This window comes from Periplaneta americana, chromosome 15 (assembly GCF_040183065.1).
Source record: "Periplaneta americana isolate PAMFEO1 chromosome 15, P.americana_PAMFEO1_priV1, whole genome shotgun sequence".
NCBI classification, from domain to species: Eukaryota; Metazoa; Arthropoda; class Insecta; order Blattodea; family Blattidae; genus Periplaneta; species Periplaneta americana.
Genome location: NC_091131.1, coordinates 148,155,450 through 148,169,507, shown reverse-complemented (window position 1 = coordinate 148,169,507; position 14,058 = coordinate 148,155,450). Strand labels below are relative to the sequence as shown.

The 14,058-nt window shown below is 37.2% G+C and overlaps 1 protein-coding gene and 1 long non-coding RNA gene across 6 annotated transcripts in view; one reads left to right on the top strand and one right to left on the bottom strand.

The window, feature by feature from the left end:
* Positions 1–14,058, bottom strand: part of LOC138715437 (uncharacterized) — a 125,627-nt gene that overhangs the window by 51,384 nt on the left and 60,185 nt on the right. The window lies entirely within an intron of this gene.
* Positions 1–14,058, top strand: part of LOC138715436 (CD2 antigen cytoplasmic tail-binding protein 2 homolog) — a 100,310-nt gene that overhangs the window by 75,640 nt on the left and 10,612 nt on the right. The window lies entirely within an intron of this gene.

Here is a 14,058-nt window from a genome sequence, read left to right as displayed (position 1 = left end):
CATTTCTTACGTTTAACATATAAAAATGCAAATATAAAATATATACAGAATTAATACCGGTACCTTAATAACAATAATATATTATACAATGCAATATGTTTACCATTTAATAGTACTAAAATATTTACTCAGTACTGTGAAATGTCAAGAATTCATCTACAGAATAAAATGTGTGAGATATTAAGTAATTTTTTAGTTTCACCTTAAATAACGCAGTGATTTGGTAATGATTCTTAATGTCTTCAGGAAGACCATTGAAAATTTTTATTGTCATGTAACGCACTCCCCTTTGATAGCATGATAAATTTGATGATGGTGTATGAAAATCATTCTTTCTGCAGGTATTTGTGCTATGTATGGCTGAATTAGTTAGAAAATTTTCTTTATTACGTAAGAGGAAATTTATTAAAGAGTATATGTACTGATTTGTTAAGGTCAGAATCTCTCATTTAAAAAAAAATGGTCTATACAATTCTCTAGCCATTGCTCCAACTATTATTCTAATTGCTGAGGAGACAAGGAGAACAAGTGTGGGTTATTTATAATAATAATAATAAAAATAATAATAATAATAATAATTATTATTATTGATACTAATTTATTTATTTATTCTGGTAAAGCTAAGGCCATCAGGCCTTCTCTTCCACTCCACCAGGACAGTGACAGTTAATTCCAGAGTTGTAGCTGAAGAGTTAGCGAGTCTAACTCCGAACTCAGCGCGCACGGGTTCGATTCCCGGGCGGGACGAGATGCCTGGGTAAGGTTTTTACGGGGTTTTTCCCTCACTCCTATAGGTGAATATCAGGTAACTTTATCAGGCGACTGGAACCCCACTCAACTTCGCCACTTCCTTTCCTCCCCTATCATCCTTTCATTCATCATCCCGTTGCTTCTTCTGGTTTTCAGATCGTTCTACAGGCGGCCCTCCGAAGCTCCTGGCTCTCTCAACCGGCCTCTGTGGATTGTATTCAAGTGATGATGGATAGCTTCTGCAACGGAACCTGGGGCAAACCTTCTCTGTGGAGGACTTCTGCCTCAGACCGTTAAGGGAGCCTTGGAGGGGTTGCCGGAGCAGGAGTGGTACATGGACTTTGTTGGCTGTTGTGACCGATAGTTAAGGGGGTCAAGTGGTTAGGTCAGTGCGCGTAGGGGATTGATCGGTGGGCATGCAACTCATCCCATATAGGGGGTGTACAATAGACCTCAGGTCGTAGTGCGTGGGATGTTCCCTCCCTCCCTTCCTCCTAACAAGAAAAAAAAAATCCAGAGTTATCACTGATAGGCACCTCCTGAGGAGAAAGACGTAGTTCTACGTGGACAGTGGATACAAAGGAGAACAAGAGGGCATACACTCATTCATTCACAGGGTCTGCTGGGGCCTTCGCTATAAGTTCTTTATCAGGACTGGATAGCAGAATCGTGACATCATACAAATGGGGCATGCTCTGCATGCCATTTCTCTTGAGTATATTTAATAGCGGTGCTTGGCGTTATTTACTCTAGTTAATAGTAAATTATATTAACAAGACAGTAATCAGCATAATTATTATTTTATCTACTACTACTACTACTACTACTACTACTACTACTACTACTACTACTAGTATTGCTACGTACTGCAGTTGTTAAACGAGCGTTGATTGACTTCTTTTCCTATTGTGGATATATGCATGTTCAGGAGTCTTACATGTCGTACCAACATATCATACGAGACATTACAAACGTTTCACGCTAGTTTGCAATGTTCCAGCGGCATAGAAATTCGGCCATTTTCATACCTCAGGGAAGTGTGCAGGGATAAGAAAATGGAGTGTTATGACAGGCTAGGTTAGTTTAAACTTTTATTATGTAAGGCTAGGTTAGTTTAGACTTATTATGTCTTACGTACTTATCTGTGACAGGATAGGTTACGGTAGTTTAGGGTTTTGTTATGCCTTGTATAGGCAAATCTGTGTTAGGTTAGTTTAGGCTTTTATTATGCTTTGCATATACGAAACTGTGACAAGTTAGGTTAGGATAGTTTAGGCTTTGTTATGCCTTGTATAGGCGAATCTGTGAAAAGTTAGGTTAGTTTAGGATTTTAGTGACAGGTTAGATTAGGTTAGTTGAGGCTTTTGTTATGCCTTGTATAGGCGAATCTGTGAAAAGTTAGGTTAGGTTGGTTTAGGATTTTAGTGACAGGTTGGGTTAGTTTAGGCTTTTATTATGCTTTGCATATATGAAACTGTAACAGGTTAGGTTAGGATAGTTTAGGCTTTTGTTATGCCTTGTATAGGCGAATCTGTGAAAAGTTAGGTTAGGTTAGTTTAGGCTTTTATTATGCTTTGCATATACGAAACTGTGACAAGTTAGGTTAGGATAGTTTAGGCTTTTGTTATGCCTTGTATAGGCGAATCCGTGAAAAGTTAGGTTAGGTTAGTTTACGATTTTAGTGACAGGTTAGGTTAGTTTAGGCTTTTATTATGCTTTGCATATACGAAACTGTAACAGGTTAGGTTAGGATAGTTTAGGCTTTTGTTATGCCTTGTATAGGCGAATCTGTGACAAGTTAGGTTAGGTTAGATTAGTTTAGGATTTTAGTGTTAGGTTAGGTTAGTTTTGGCTTTTATTATTGTCAAGATGAAGGTGAAAGCGATTGAGTGTGGCCCCCTTGAACAGGTAGTGATTTTTTTGTTTTCTATGTTGGCAGTTCAAATCTGTCTATGTCTATTCCAAATTCTGCGGAAATCATTCAAAGCTCGTTTCTTACTACTGTTAGTACAGAAAAACGACAGGAATGCGCAGTTCTCTAAAGAAGTAGAATCAGTAAAGTTATTCATCAGATGTCATCTAAATACACACTGTTACCGGTAGCGTACCTGTTTTTTATGAAAGTCTGCACTTTTCTTTTTGTTCCTGAAGCACCGGCAATACTATCTTGTTTCATTTTAGAATATTAGCCAATATAGTTGTGGCTCTAGAAACTAGCATACTTGTGGAATGTTGGCATCACACACTGTAAAGTCACCACTATTACTAACACTTTCACATTGTTTACGTATTAATGTTTTTAAGTCCCTATTTACACTTGCTATTTGTCGCGCAACATCAAGCGCTTTCTGTCGGCTATAAGTAGCATCACCAGCGAATAGGGATTATAAAGAATGGACACTGAGTTATATAATTTTCCTGTGTTTTGTTTCTCTGTGCGCCAGCGGATAGTTCCACTTTCAAGCGCTAGAGGTAGTGTAATCGAGCATACGCTAACATAATAATTGAGAATAGAGTTGAGACACAGGATCCAAACATCGCCTACCTCATTGCATAATCCAGTAACGCTTTGCTTCAAATAAATTCAAGTTAACAGCTTTTCCTTATTTCTCAGTGACAAACTAGTTGTAATAATAATATTTTATATTTCAGATATCATAAATTATATTATAAAATAATATAATACATTATAAAATGAAGTATCAAATTCGTTTAATATTTGTATATAATATAATATAGGTATATGGTTTTATTTCTCGTGAGAGTTTTGTTTTTCCATTTTCAGCGCTATCAAATCATTACATATTTTAATTGTTGTTGGGGTCAACGTCTGAACTCTCATTATAAAGGAACTCTAGAATCTAGACATTACAGTTAATGAAGGATTTATTATTTTATGGATCCAATTTATTTTATTTGAGTACATAATGTACCTAGATGTATTAATTATATGTGTTATATTTCCGCTGTGTCGACTGCTAGCTGGTGTGATGTCAGCGCCAACTCTAGGGAGAAAGCAGAATCTGACGCTCTAGCTGGCTTAAAGGCCATTGAAATCGGTCCGGCTACATCAAAGGTACCGACGCGAAGTGTCCATTCTTTATAATCCCTATTCGCTGGCATCACCGTTTACACTTGGCAGATTTTTCGTCCACAAGTCGACGCAAGTTGTTGCGCTTTCTGTCGGCTAAATGTAGTATCACCGTTCACTCTTGGCAGATTTCGCGTCTGCTACTCGAGGCTAGTTGTTGAGCTCGAGCAACGTGTGAATGATGTGGTGAGCCTTTTAAATGAACAAAATGGATTTTAACAACAAAAAGTAGCTATTTTAGCTTCTGCAGGTTCAAGTGTTTTGTTGGTTTGCACTAATGAGAAGCCAAAAAAAAAAAAAAAAAAAAAAAAAAGAGAGAGAGAGAGAGAAAGAGAGAGAGAGACTGGGAAAGGAGATGGAGGTCCAGAAGGCAGGAGAAAGGGTTATTCCATGTTCTCAGTAAAGATTTCAAACTGGAACAAAATTGTCCAATAGATATTTATTATATTAAAATGAATTGAAAGTTTATTTTTTTTTCTTGCATATTGACTCCTGATGTTCTTTATATTTGTTTTGATGTCAGAAGGAATAGTATTGGGACGAACAGACTCCAAATTTTTACAAACAAACTCCAGTGCATTTTCCCTCCAAATCCTATTGTGATAGTCCTTATTTCTGATGTCATAAAAGTATGGAAATTCCTCGTAAAGCTTGATTAATTTCATTACTTGGTTTTTGTTCCACTCTGACATTATGCTACAAAGTGCGTGGAAAGAGAGAAACAGCCGCGGTTATTTAGTAAGTCTATGGAAACAGCTGATTAAAAGTTGTCTGCTACTGCTTTTCCGAACCATGTTCGGGTCCTGTCGCGTCAATTCGGCTGGCCCACCTAGGAAATGTCGCACAGAAATAGAAACCTCGGTTATTTAGTAAGTCTATGATAGAAACAGCTTCTACTCAGCAGATGTCGAAAGGAAAGGAACGAAATTAGTACTGCGCATGCGCCCGCGCTGTAAGTCGAACGACAAATAGCAAGTGTAAATAGGGACCATGGTGGAAGAATGGTATTCTTCCACCATGATAGGGACTAGAGATGCCTTTGATTTGTTGCACTGACGAAGAGAGTCGAAGAAAATTTAAGAAGTTGGTATCTCTGAGTCTATGGCGCCAATAAAACAGCTGAACGTTATTTGAGAAAATAACTCATGCAGCAGAGGGTTAATGAAGTCGCTCTCATATTCGTTCGAAATTAAACACTGAAACACTTTATATGCCAGTACAGTCACATTTTTTACAAATTGTGCGCCACAAGAGTCCTTTTCTGTCTATTATTCTTATATAATTATTCAATTCTACTGTATAACTGGAATATTCCAATGTCTGATGACTGTATAAAACATATCTACATCTAACACACTTTACTGCTACACTTACACACTTGGCAACATAACCTGCAATGTAGTAGGCCCAAATCAGAGGCATCATATTGTCGGACCATAGGATCTGTGCCCCTTCAGCGCTGTCGCCGTTCTTGAAAAAGTTAACGCCTGTACTCACTCCATTCCACCTGCTTTGCTCCCACCATGTTAAACAGCAAGCCACGAATCTTGCCGAATAGGGATGTTGCCAAACTTTCGTCAAACGGTATCATAAATAACTGGTCCTCCATGCTACAATATCATTTCTTTCAATCAAAATACATCTTCTATTTCTACATTTTTGAAACCTAAATCCCATGTCTCGAATCACTTTCCGCAGCGTTTTTCTCCAACCTTGGAAAATATTGTCTCTCGCAATCTTCAGTAATTTCTTCAATGTCGGAACTTCATTCTACACGGTATAAAATTCTTGTGTCTTTCTTCTTAAAATACATCGGTTCATATCATCTACAAGAATTAAAGGTTCCCTTGGTCTGTTCTTCTCTTCATCTCCTGTACAGCCTCCCTCTCTCCTGATTTTCTTTGTTAGGCGCTCTGACCTGCCTATATAAATTATAAATTACATAAAAATATTGTATTATTAGTATTAGTTAACTAAGTAATTTTAATATGTAATCAATTGAAATAAAATTAGCCCCACCTGTGATCGCAGCTGCTCTTTACGTTGCCTGATTTATAGGAAACAGATATTGACCTGTTTGTTTCTCTTCATCGCAAGATGCTATTACATACTTGCTTAATAATATTTCTTTCGCCACTCCGTGCTACAGTGTTCATGTTGAGTTGACAACACTGGACTGCAAGTGCAAATAAACTGTCCTGCAAGAAGGCTCAATATTGTGAGTAGTGGGAGAGAGAAAGGGAGAGAGCTAGAAAAGAGAGAGATAGGAATGCAGGGAGAGAAATGAATTACCGAGGCTGAGAAGGAATTACGGTTCAGTTCGCATATCTTACGGGGGCACAGATCAGATGGTCCGACAATATTTTCCTCTACCTCAACATCCTCACAAACAAAAATAACATCTTCACAACCACATTCCACAACAGCATCTAAATCTCCCCTGTAGTTGCAATCATCTCCACTCCCATTTTGAAGGGATTCTTAAAAGTAGACGTTAGTCGTCCATTACATATTTCTCTAGCATGTTCCAGTTGATTCTATTGTTGTCTGAAATGAGAGTGATACCTCGAAAACCGCACTGATTCAGGATATTTACAATTGATACTGCGAACTCGTAAAGCTTTCCTGAAGTCAAATTTTTTGCGGGAAAAAGACTTTATGATGTATCTTTATTGTTTGACAGAGTGACGTAATCATAAATGCTTGCACTGTGGTAGCAGGTTCAATTTATCTGCGAAATCCTGTATTTTGCCACCCTTGTAAGAAATTGCAGGTTTAACATAAATTTCATCCAGTAATAAGTTAACAACTTTCTCGTGATCTTCTAATATCTAAGCTTTTTCAGAAAGATATTTTAATCAATAGGGATTTGAGCATGGGAGTGGACTCAAGACGTGGGATAGCTGTCTTAGATAGGATGAGGATGGTGGAACTCCATAATTGTCTACAGCAGCCGTGGCAAAAGTGTGATAGTGCGCCGAGCCACTGTGTAACCTGCAACGTGCATAGCACCTATGGAGGGAGGTGGACACCCGAAAGGGAAGTGAAGCAACTGTCTGACTTATTAACGGATTTTCATTTTCCTTACGTCAAGCACTTAAATATAATTTTATACAGTACAAGGCTTCAAACTAATGTTTAGCACGTGTAACGAAGAAAGAAATGAACAAGGAAACATAGGAAACATTATCACAACCTAAAATTAACTGTCTTCAGAATGTCTCTGCGATAGAGTTTCAAAAATCAGGAATTAAGTCACTTACTGCCAGTCGTAGTTGATCACGAAGGTATTTGTCTGTCAGTCGTGATCTAAATTTGGTTTTTACTATTTTCATTGTTGAAAATAACTTTTCACAAACGTAAGTTGCAGCGAACATGGCTTGAACAGAGCAAGCGAAAGAACGAAAATTCGGATATTTATTTTTTGGCAAGATTTGAAAAGTTCAACATTTGTGAAATCCTTACATCTAGCTTTCATTTAACATCACAATACATTGTAAATCTGTTAGTTTAAACAGAAGATCTAACCGCATTATTCGTACATCCGCTGAAAAAGGATCGATGTACAGAGATAATAATAAGAATAATAATAATAATAATAATAACACTTAACCTTTTAATGTTTCATGAGTGACATGTAGTAAAATGCCGTTTTGTTATACGACCATTTTCCTCGTAACACTTGTGAACAATTCAAATATTTAATATTCTCATCATACTGGCAGAAAAAATCTTTCGTATTTGTAGAGGTACATGGTTTTGAGAGAGACATTGCGATGATACGCCACTCGCAGGTCAGAGACAAACACAAATGGAACGGAGTTTGACTCCATTGAGTGAGAGGGTGGGGTTGGGGAAGACAGGAAGCAAGAGAAATGCACAGATATCATTGCGAGCCACAATGTGCTCATGAGTCATGTTTTCGCCACGGCTGTTCTATAGGATGGCGGATTTGAAAAATAATTCAAGGATGCCTGTACTAAAATATCAATCGAGTATTACGGCGCTTTTGTTGTTAACAGTGATACTTGCTCCCATAGGTTGAGAGAGAACAGCTTTCTTGAGGGGACATCATTTACCTTCGGGGCATTTGTTTCTTACATTTACATCCATATCCGCGATGTTTCAGACCGAGTTGTATAGGGCTTGAACTGTAGGTCTAGTACATATTATAATAGGCATAACTTAAAACAATCTCCCTGTTTTTGTCTTTCGTACAGAAATACATGCATGCATCAATAAAATTACGTAACAGTGCTAACAAAATTGTTTATATGAAGCTTACTTTCCTGAAGATATCATAACAATTAATGTAAACTCTAATTATTTTATTTATCTCGTCTTTAAGTTTACACATTATACCGGAATCACTTTTTTTTTTTCTGCAACGTTGTGCAGTATGTTATTTATATTTCTCCAAGTGGCGGCCTGAACACCTGCAGACTTCTAACACATGAGTACAGGCTGTTACAAAAGAAACATTACAATGCTTTCATTCCTCAAATGAATGGAAATATTGAGAAACCCGAAATGTCCACTTTTTTACGAAATTGAGTTACATTCCATTTTGTATTCTACACACCAGGACGCATCATTCTGAAGAGAGACACTACCAGTGGCGACTCGTGATATTTTTTGTTTGTAGGATGAGATTGACGACTGATGACCAAGACATAAAATAATAATAATAATAATAATAATAATAATAATAATAATAATAATAATAAAGCATGCGCAACAAATGCAACTTCAGATATTCGTTCGGCAGTCCTGTCATCTAAAAGTTCTGTTAATTCTTGTGTTTTATTAGCCTATAGCTTATTTTATTTATTTTTATGTAATTTTGGTTTTGATTCATTTTATTTTTTATGTTATATCATTTTAAATTATTATTTCATTTATTCCGGCCTTTTAAAATGACCAATGAACTGCAATTAAGGAGGCTACAAGGGTACTTGAAATTCGTATTGTAGTCTCTGATAGGGTTTCCTCACCACCACCCAGAAAGAAGGGTCGTAGTATTAGGATATACGGTCATATCCTCAAATGCGGTTAAAGGCAAGCCATACCCCGCCCTCCGCACTCACCCCTGTCTGTAACTTCACTGCTAGAAAAAGCCGTTTGCTGTAATATTAATTGTAAGATATTTGGATGGTTCCTCGGAAAGTTTTCCTAAGGTCTGAGATGTGCAGTGGCGACAACTCACGACAGAAAGTGAAAGTTTGAAGAAAATTATTACATCGGGAAGCATTAAAAATAAAATCTGTCATTAAAATGTTTTCTATCCTCAGAGGCACGAAATTAAACTGTAGGATCATCCTCATATCCTTCATGGAGGAATCGTCACTGGACACTACATCTTCCATCATATCCTATGCCAGAATTCAGTTCAACTTATTTCCAATATGAAGAGAAACCACATGTATTCAGAACTTGTGAGGTTTCTCAATATTTTAGATTCTTAGATTGGCAGCACATGCATAAGATTTACCATCAATTAATTAAAAATAATTATTATAGTTTGGTAACAATGTATATTAAATACAATTTTCCCCAGCACAGGGAAGGTTTGAAACAATCACACAATACTTCCCCATAAGAGGCCATTCCTTCCTCCCCTGCGACCGTGATTTTGGCGTTATAGAAAGGAAACTGAAAAAGTTAATCAGTTCAAAAAATTACTTTAAGTTACAGTTCCAGAAAGAACTGAAATATTGATTTTAAAGAATGGTGGCCTCACCATTATCGCAAGAATACATAGTCTCTGGAAATTCAAGTGAGAGGAACCCCACGTTCTCAGTAAGAACCATTTTAAACTGAATTCCATCAGTTTCATTACTCCAGTGAAAATTTCGGAGTTGTAAAAGCAAAAGTACACATAGATGGAAGAATAATGGAACATACTTTTGTATTATCAGAACGTTCATTGATTCCTCAGAGCCCTAAAACCATATCATATAAAGGAAGTTCGCCAATTAATAAACAAAAGACTGATCATCTGGAAAAGTCCCACAGATTCCTTCCAGAAAACGAAGGGGTGCAGGAAGTTTACATTATGATTACACATGAAAATGAATGAGTATTATAATATGATATTGATGATTTGTGAAGGATTAAATTTGCAATATGTACCCTTTGTTCTGAGGAATGCGCGCTCGTTCGAGTCCTCATGGGGAAAGAAATTTTCTCATGAAATTTCTCCTAGTTTAGGCCTACTAATGGGACCGATGTGCACCTAACATCGTGATGTACTTGGGGAACTGTGATAGGTAGCGAAAATCCGGTTTCGCAAACCAGCTATAACGGTTGGGGTCATCATCATGCTAACCACACGATACCAGTGCACACCTGTGGGGTAACGGTTAGCGTGTCTGGCCGCGAAACCAGGTGACTCGGGTTCGATTCCCGGTCGGGGCAAGTTAAATGCTTGAGGTTTTTACCGGGGTTTTCCCTCAACCAATATGAGCAAATGCTGGGTAACTTTCGGTGTTGGATCTCGGACTCATTTCACCGGCATTATCACCTTTATCTCATTCAGACACTAAATAACCTAATATGTTGATAAAGCGACATAAAATAACCTACTTAAAAATACCACACGATACCTCCAATCTGGTTGGATGATCGTTCACCTCTGCTTCAGCATGTCGACGTGAGACCAGCAACCGGCTGGTCAGTCTTGGTCCTTCATATGCTGTAGCGCCACGGATTTACTTTTTTTTTATTATTTTAGTAGGTTATTTAGCGTCTGAGTGAGATGAACGTGATAATGCCGGTGAAATGAGTTCGGGGTCTAGCACCGAAAGTTATCCAGGATTTTCTCATATTTGGTTGAGAGAAAATCCCGAAAAAACCTCAACCAGGCAACTTGCCCCGACCGGAAATCGAACCTGGGCCACCTGGTTTCGCGGCCAGACGCGCTAGCTGTTACTCCACAGGTGTGGACAATTTACTTTTTACTTTTACCCTTTGTTGTGAATAAAAATCTAATTTTATTGTTCTATTCCGACGTTTACTCTCTGAGTACACATAAAAATAAATTAATATTGTATTATATTGATGATCTGTGAATGTTTAGAAATAAGTAACAATTTTTCCTGAATAAGAATATCATTTTAACGTTCTATTCTGAAGCTTAAAGTTTGACTATACATGAAAATGAATGAATATTTTATTATATTGATGATCTGTGAAGGATTTGCAATCCTAAGTAACAATTTATTCTGAATAAAAATTTAATTTTATTGTTCTGTTTTGAAGTTTACAGTAATACTACACATGAAAATGATATATTGATGATCTGTGACAATTTTGCAAAGAAACCATTTGTTGTGAGTAAAGATGTAATATTTTATTGTATTCTGCTAATTAATTTATGTTCAAAATATTGAGAAACAACACATATCCAACGGCTTTTATATATTTTTTCTCGGAAAATAGATGTCGCATAGGGATGAAATCTACTGAAAATCTTTAACTTACTGTACTTAACCACATATATTTTTTTACGGGGTCAAAGTATTAGATAAAAGTAGCTGTGTGGTTTTTGTCGTTCCTGAAAATTTTACTTTTATGGACGTGTGTGGTTTCTCAATATTCCCATTCAAATGATGTATAGAGATTATTATACATTCAGAAATTTAAAATAAAATATATTATAGTCCAGACACATGGTCTGAAAACATTAATTCGTCAATTAAGCACAGAAACTTAATCATAAACGAAAACAAAAAACATCTTTTGAATTAATTATTTTCTAATTTTAATATACAGGATGATTAAAAAACTCTGCAACAAACTCTGAGGGGTGATAGATCTCTTTTTGTTAAACAACCTATGTCGTTTCAAAGTTACCGTTGAAAATGTTTTTGCGCGGGCATACGTCAATGTATGAGAATGTGTGCACCCTTGTTTGTTGAGATGTTTGTAAGACAAGAGAAGGGTTGTTGTTGTTTGTTCACGTTTAATGTTCAATGCCTTTTCATTTCAGTTCAGTGTAATCATCAATTTAGAATGGATGTCTACGTAGTCTTCCACCAATGCGCCGGAGACGAAGAGACCCATCGTCTCGAAGGCGCTGATAAAGTAGAGCAAACATTGTGTGGTGAGGGTGATTTCTGTTTTGAAACTGTTGGTACATGTGGAGAGCTCTTCTTCCGTTTCCGTGAGCCTCCCCCATAACACATTACCATGTCGTCTAACTCGGGAAAAGTGTAGACGTCCTTTCTCAATTGATGATTAGACTGAACTGAAAGGAAAAGGTATTGAACATTAAACGTAAACAAACAACAACAGCCCTTTTCGTCTCTTACATACATCTCAACAAACAAACAGGGATGCACACATTCGCCTACACTGACATACGCCCGCGCAAAAACATTTTCAACGGTAACTTCGAAACGACGCGTCAAAAAACATAGGTTTTTTTAACAAAAAGAGTTCCTTATTGTTAGATCTATCACCCCTCATAGTTTGTCGCAGAGGTTTTGAATCATCCTGTATAACGGTAAAGGAGTTGACAATTTTTGGGGGGTAGTGTCCCCCATGTACCCCCCTATAACTCCGCCTATGCTTGCTCCTTCAAAAACTTAACCTTACTGTATAGTCCAGAACTTTAGTCAACTTCATCGCAGTAGTTGCGCAACAAGTTTGACGCTAGTTCAATTTTCTTGTTTGGTGATAAATTCCAAATTTTTTAAGAATTCAAATGACTCAAAAGAGTGTCGAATTTAGACCACTTATGCATTACCATATCTTTGCCAAGAACCCATTTAAATTTAGAACTAGCAATGGAAATGTCGTTGTTTGAAATAATAATTCTAAGTTCGTTAATTACTTTTAAACACGCGATAATCTTTGGCACAACAGAAGTACTGCCAATTTTCAAAAATACAACGTTCAGTATCATTTACTATTACTGTGAACCCATCAATTTTCATATTTTCGATCCTACTTCTGTATTGGTTAAAATCTGAAATCACGTCATTTGCCAACCACTTGCTAAACGCATCTCCATCTCTCGCCTCTGCTTCTTTTCGTCTTTCTTCTGGTTCTTCACGTTTTTGTTTACATTCAGAGGACAAATATGATGGCTGATTTTAAAGTTTTGAAGGGACTGCATCATCTGTGAGTTTAGGTATTTTTCTGGGCACTACAAGAGCACTACCGTCACTTCGAACTGCTCTTCCAGATTTTAACCAGTTCAAAAGTAGGATCGAAAATATGATAAGTGTCTCTGGTAATCGACTTGGATACCACGAAACCTGCGACATGAGTAGCACAAAGGAAACTGGACTCTGTTCACTATGTGAATATGGTTGTGCACCACTCAATGACAGTGAAACGGTGTGTGAACTAGATCCATATAATGGAAAGACTATTATGAAATTGAAATGTGTGGAATACTACTAAACGTGTTAGAAATGCTCTACGCCAACTAGCAAAATCAAACAATCTAGGTTGTAGAGGGGGGCTAACGCACAAACTTATCGACAACCTCCAGAACTATTTTGGCATTGCTTTGAGGGACAATACTGGCAATGTAGAAGATAATTGTAGAGCAATCTGGGTTTCCTTGTTCCATATCGCAGCAGATGATGATCAGCCTCTCCATGCTAAGCGTCCATTGGGTGAAGGGAGTTGGTGTCCTTACCAAGTAGTGAAAGTCAAAGGAGAAACATACAAACACAAAGGACCTGGCATGAAAATAGATATCGTAAGAGCGATTAAATCTGTATATGAGAGATTGATCGACCTAAAGTTGTTGGCAAGGTGCTTACATAGAAAAACCCAAAATGTGAACGAGGCTTCAATGGAACAATATGGAATAAGTGCCTCAAGGAAGATTATACAGCTCAGGAAACTGTAAATTTGTGTGTCAGTAATGCTGTGTGTCATTTTATTTTTGGATCCAGAAGTAGAAATTGAAATTCTAAGGAGGATGGATGTAAACCCTGAAACAAGCACCATCACAGGAGTTGCTGCATCAATGGAAAATGAGGACAAAGCCGCATCAATGGAAAAAGGGGACAAAAGTGCCAGAAAACAACAACACCTGAAGTTAAAACAAGGAGGAGGTATCTGAGAGACAGAAAGAAGCTGAAACTGGACCAACATGAAGCTGCTGAAGGGGTGACATATGAAGCTGGAGGCTTCTATGCTCTGAAAGTTTGTGGCTCATTTCCTGTAAGTAGTAATTTTAGAACATTTAATTTTTT